Genomic DNA, 6,000 nt, shown 5'->3' on the forward strand with positions numbered 1-6,000 from the left:
TGTTCACTTTTGGGCGTCATGCGTTGCTTAAAAGTATTTACTTGTTCATTCAAAATTTTAATGGCAACGTTATGGGCTTTTCTTCGGTTCTGGAGAATGTATGCGTCAGCCCAGTGGCGTGATTTGTAAAACACGAGTGTCTCACAATCAATTGCTTGCAGAAAAACGAGTTAACTGCTGTTGAACTTCCTCAAGCAGGGTAACGTTTTTAGCTGTACACCAGTCCGAAATGCCTACACCATACGCCAAGTGTAGTTTAACCAACGTCTGGTACAGCATTTCCTTTATTGTAGTTGAAGAGTGATGGAGGTTCTGTTTCATGAACCAAATTTTTTAAAGATCGATTCGATTGGCATGTGAAATAATGCACGGTTATGGTGGCCTAGAAGGCCCTGTCTTTCCGAATAAATATCCGGTGTAGTTTTCGCCTTGGCTTTATTTGTCAATCATGCGGCAAAACTGAGCAGAAACCGGCTCTGAACAGCAGCAAGCACCCGAGTCAAAAAAAAACACACAGGGCCAAGTCACTCGTGCCGAAAACGAACCCCACCCGGTGAAGTAGATTTGTACATACCATCACTGCGATTTCCATTTTGAAGCACGGTACGAATATTATTCATATTCACAGGGAACACCACAGCGGCGCTCCTTCCGGCCCAGGGCTCCTTCCCCAAGATGGCGCCGCCAAACATCCAGGACCGAGAGAGCGCTGCGCATGCGTGGCCCCGGGACAGCCTGCCACCACACGTCACGTGAAAGAAAAAGATGCCGCACAATTGCAAGACTGCACATCAAGGACTGCAAATATCATGTAATACACAAGGACATAGCATACATTATAAATATACCGCACATCAGGGGTTGCAAATATGACAAAGAACACGTTATAAATTTACTGCAAACAAGGATTCAGCAAATATATAGTACACATTATAAATATGCTGCACACGAATGATTCAGCAAATATATAGTACACACTATAAATATACTGCACAAGAAATCAGCAACTTTTTCAAAATTAATTTACAGGATGTGGGTATCGCTGGCTAGGCCTACATTTATCTGTGTCTGGAGTTTGCACGCTCTTCCCCATGTCTGCGTGGGATTCCTCCAGGTGCTCCGGTTTCCTCCCACTGTCCAAAGGTGTGCAGGTTAGGTGCATTGGCCATGATTGGCCCCTTAGTATCCAGAGGGTTAGGTAGAGTTACTGGGTAATGGGGATAGGGTGGAGGCGTGGACTTAAGTAGGGTGCTCTTTCCAAGGGCCGGATCAGACTCAATGGGCCGAATGGCCTCCTTCTGCAGTGTAGGGTTCTGGTGCTCCCTAGTTTCCCTTCAGAAGATGGTGGTGAGCAGCTTTCTTGAACCGCTGAGGCCCTGAGGTGTAGATGCACCCACAGTGCTATTACGGGGGGGAAATTCCAGGATTTTGACCCAGCAACAGTGAAGAAACGGTGATATATTTCCAAGTAAGGATGATGAGTGACTTGGAGAGAACTTCCAGGTGATGTTGTTCTCAAGTATCTGCTGCTCTTGATCTTCAAATGGTAGTGATCTTGAATTTGGAAGGCGCTCCCTAAGACACCTTGGTGATTTCACGCAATGCATCTTGTAAATAAATGGTACATACGGCTGCCACTGTTCGTCGGTTGTGGAGGGATTGAATGGTTGTGGAAGGGGTAGCAATTAAGTGGGCTGCTTTATCCTGGATGGTGTCGAACTTCTTGAGAGTATTCTTGGAGCTGCATTGAACCTGGCTGCAGGAGAATCACCTGAGGAAGGAGCTGCGCTCCGAAAGCTAGTGATTCAAAACAAACCTGTTGGACTTTAACCTGGTGTTGTAAGACTTCTTACTGTGCTCACCCCAGTCCAACGCCGGCATCTCCACATCACTGTTTTTTTTTGGTTTTTTAAAAAATTTTATTCTCCTTTTTCACATTTTCTCCCACATTTACATCCATCAACAATAACCAATAATCAGCAAGATATGTCAGTCCCCATAATAACAACGATCCCATCTACCCACCAACCCCCAAACCTCAACCCGCATGTTTACATAAACAAATACCAAAAAAGGAATCAGGGATTACCCGTAGTCACCCTGAATCTTACACAGCTCCCCCCCCCCCAAGGTCTCCAGCTCCTCCCGTCCACTGCCTCTTGTAAAACTCCTCCTCCCAACCTCGGTTCCTTCCCCCCAACTTTCCACCCCGGCTAGACCACTCGGACCCTGTTCTGCCAGGCTCCGATGGCCGCAGCCCCTCCCCCCACCTCACTCACGTTCACTGGCCGGCTTAAACCGGCCAGCGTGGAGGCCCCCGCCCGGGTCCCTTTCCCACTTGCCCGGCCCTAGGGAAGCCCAAAGATCCCCTTTTAGCACACAAACCCCGCATATCCACGTACACCCCAAAGAACCCTCATTTCGAGTGAAAGTCCCATCCCTTCCCTTGTCCAAATATATACAATATTAGCTCCTTTAGTCTCTACACCCGCGCGCAGTGATACAAAAAAGAAGAAAATACAGTCATGAGGTTACATCGGCACATGGCCATTTCTCAATTTGTCAGTTCTGCCACAGTCCTTCTGCTTTCGCAAACTCCTCCGCTGCTACCGCCGTTCCAAAATAAAAGTCCCTGAGCTTGTAAGTCACCCTCAGCTTCGCTGGATATACAATGCCGCACCGCACCTTGCTAATGTACAGTGCCCTCTTCACCCGGTTGAAGGCAGCCCGCCTCCTTGCCAGCTCCACCGTAAAGTCCTGGTATACAGGTATACCAGCTCCAGCCCACTGCACCACCCGCTTCTGCTTGGCCCAGCTCAGGACCTTCTCCTTCACACTGTACCTACGGAAGCACAGAGTCACTGCCCTTGGCGGCTCACTCGCCTTTGGTACAGGCCTCCACGACCGATGAGCCGATCCAGTTCATATCGGAAGGGATCCCCCCCCTCCACCAATAGTTTTCCCAACATCGCGGCAAAATACTCAGTCGGCTTCGGTCCTTCAACTCCTTCGCGCAGCCCCACAATCCTCAAATTCTGTCGCCTGGATCTGTTTTCCAGGTCTTCCATTTTTCCTCGCAGATCCTTGTTAGTATCCATCACCTTCCGCATCTCTTTCCTCATCGAGGCAAGTTGATCACCGTGCTGCAATAACGTCTCCTCCACTTCCTTCAGCGCCTCCCCCTGCTCTCGCACCTCCGCTACTGCGCTCGCCACCTCCGTCCTCATCGGGGAAACCGCCTCCTCCACCAGCACACTCAAAACCTCCCTCATCTCCTTCCTCACCGTCTCCATGCATTTCGCAATCTGCGCCAACTGCATTTCAAATTCCGCAGCCATCACCTTAGTTATTTCTTCAGCCGTAAGCAGTGCGGCCTTCCCTGGTGCTCCAGCCTCCATTTTCCTTGGTGACCCCGCGGTGACACAACAATGGATTGCAAATACATAATACATATAAGTATACTGAACAATAAGGATTACATACATATAGGGTAAATTATAAATGCATCAGAGTGGGTGTAGAAGTTGTTTGGTTGTGTAAACTGACAACAAGGGACAAACAAGCGGAAGGGCTTATTGATCAACTTTAGCAACTCTTATATGCTGTGTGCCTGCCAGTGCTTGAGAGAACAAGTTCTTTCCTGTGTCCACAACATCCCAATGTATTTGTGACTGTCCAGTGTACATCTTCACAGTTTATGTTGGGACAACTGTTATTACAGTCATATGACAATGTAGAATAGCAGTGACAGGTTATGAACGATTTACAAAGGTTAAAAAGAATGTGTTGCCGCAATTTCTGTTTATTTTACAATGCCTGCCAATTTTCCTGCCAAAGGGTTTTTTTCAGAGAGACTGAGGGAAGGATTATGTTGTTCATATGGGAAGGGAAGGTGGCCAGAGTTAGAAAGGTGCTGCTACAGAGGGGAAGGCAGGCAGGGGGTTTGGGTCTTCCGAACCTGATGTATTTCTACTGGGCGGCGAATGTGGAGAAGGTGCGGAGCTGGGTTGATTCCCAGTGGGTCAGAATGGAGGAGAGTTTGTGCAGGGGGTCGGGATTGAAAGCACTAGCAACAACGCCGCTCCCGATAGCTCCGGAGCAATACTCAGGGAGTCCGGTAATAAAGCTTAATTGAGAATTTGGAGGCAGTTTCGCCAACACTTCTGGTTGGGGGCAGGGTCAAGGGAAATGCCGATTCGGGGGAACCACAGATTTGAGACAGGGAGGTGGGATGGAAATTTTCGGAAATGGGAGGAGAAGGGGATTAAGACACTAAAAGATTTGTTTCTTAGGGGTCGGTTTGCAGGATTGAGGGAGCTGGAAACGAAGTATGGGCTGGAGCAGGGGAAAATATTTAGATACATGCAGGTTCACGATTTTGCCAGAAAGGAGCTTCCCGGTGGAGCCGGCCTCCACATTGCTGGAGGAGGTGCTGACGACAGGGGGACTGGAGAAGGGGGCAGTGTCAGTGGTTTACGAAGCTATTTTGGAAGAGAAGAAGGCACCACTGGAAGGGATCAAAGCAAAGTGGGAGGAAGAGTTGGGAGAGGATGTGGAGGAGAGTTTCTGGTGTGAGGTGCTCCGGAGAGTGAATGCCTCCACCTCGTGTGCAAGGATGGGGCTGATACAGCTGAAGGTGGTATACAGACCACACCTCACGAGGGCGAGGCTGAGCCGATTCTTTGAAGGAGTAGAAGATGTGTGTGAACGTTGGGGGGGGGGGGGGGGTTGCTAATCCTGTCTAAAGCTAGAGGATTACTGGAAGGAGATTTTTAGTGGTGCACATGAAACTGGACCCAGGCCCCCGGGAGGCCATATTCGGGGTGTCGGACCAGCCAGGGTTGGAAACGGGCGCAGAGGCAGATGTTGTAGCCTTCGCCTCGTTGATCGCCCGAAGGCGGATCCTGATAGGTTGGAGAGGAACCTCTCCAACTTGTGCCCTGGCGTGGCAGGGGGGGGGTGGGGGGCGGTGTTGGAATTCTTGACTCTTGAGAAGGTTAAGTTTGAACTGAGGGGAAGGATGGAGGGGTTCTACAAATCATGGGCATAATTCATTATGCACTTTCAAGAACTGGATAACATCGAACATTAGTTGGGGCGTGTGGGTGGGAGTGTTTGGGGGAGGGGGGCTGTGTGTGTTAATGGCAACTACGGGTGATCCCTAATTCCTTTTTCTCATTTGTTTGTGTGAACATGCGGGCTAATGTTTGGGGTTTGGTAGGAGGATGGGATGTTTGTTATTGTTATGGGAATTGACATATTTGTTACTGATTGTTGTTTATTGCTGGTGGGTGTAAATTTGGGAGAAAATGTGAAAAAGGAGAATAAAATTTTTTTTTTTTAAAAATGAATGATTTACAAGTACGGAGCACAAACGTGTGTGACAGAACATAATCTGATTACAATATGCAGAGCACTGACTTGGGCTGCTACACCTGGCACCCATTGCCTCCCCGCACTTTTAAAAAAGTTCAATATGTAATTCCATATATAGGTCAGTACATAGTCTCAGAACTTTGATTTTGTCCTGCTCAGGCCCCCTGAGTGTATGATTGTGCTATGTGGCTGTGCTTGTGATGCCCTCGGGTTGTGTCATCAGGGTGGATGGCATCAGATATCCTTGTGGTGTGCCAGTGGCTGCAGGGCTTGGTGCATTAGCCTTGGGAAGAGCCTCCAATTCCACGAATGCAAGGATTCAGATTGCTGTACATTGGACTCTGTGGTGGCTGGTGGTGCTGTTTGGGAATTTGGGATTCCTGACAAAGCGCGCGTCTGAGGCAACCACATAGCTGTCTGGTTGTGGGGAATGGCTGGGTACCACCTCCAGTTTGTCATGACTACATGTGGTTTGGATCCTAGCCATTTGGCCTGGTTCTAGAGTGCAGGATCGGTGGGTGTTGCGGTCATAGTATCTTTTACCTCTCCATCGGCACTTCATGAGGGTGATTGCTGAAGGATATTGGCGACAGGTTCTGGAATGGCTGGAGAACATTTTCTGTG

The 6,000-nt window shown here is 48.9% G+C and overlaps 1 protein-coding gene across 3 annotated transcripts in view; it reads right to left on the minus strand.

The window, feature by feature from the left end:
* Positions 1 to 710, minus strand: part of atg4c (autophagy related 4C, cysteine peptidase) — a 120,751-nt gene extending 120,041 nt beyond the window's left edge. For all 3 annotated transcript variants that reach the window (XM_072511159.1, XM_072511158.1, XM_072511156.1), the window contains exon 1: positions 575 to 710. The gene's annotated coding sequence lies outside the window, so the exon portion shown is untranslated. The remainder of the gene's footprint in view (positions 1 to 574) is intronic.
* Positions 711 to 6,000: the final 5,290 nt, after the last annotated feature.

Source organism: Scyliorhinus torazame, chromosome 7, assembly GCF_047496885.1.
Source record: "Scyliorhinus torazame isolate Kashiwa2021f chromosome 7, sScyTor2.1, whole genome shotgun sequence".
NCBI lineage: Eukaryota > Metazoa > Chordata > Chondrichthyes > Carcharhiniformes > Scyliorhinidae > Scyliorhinus > Scyliorhinus torazame.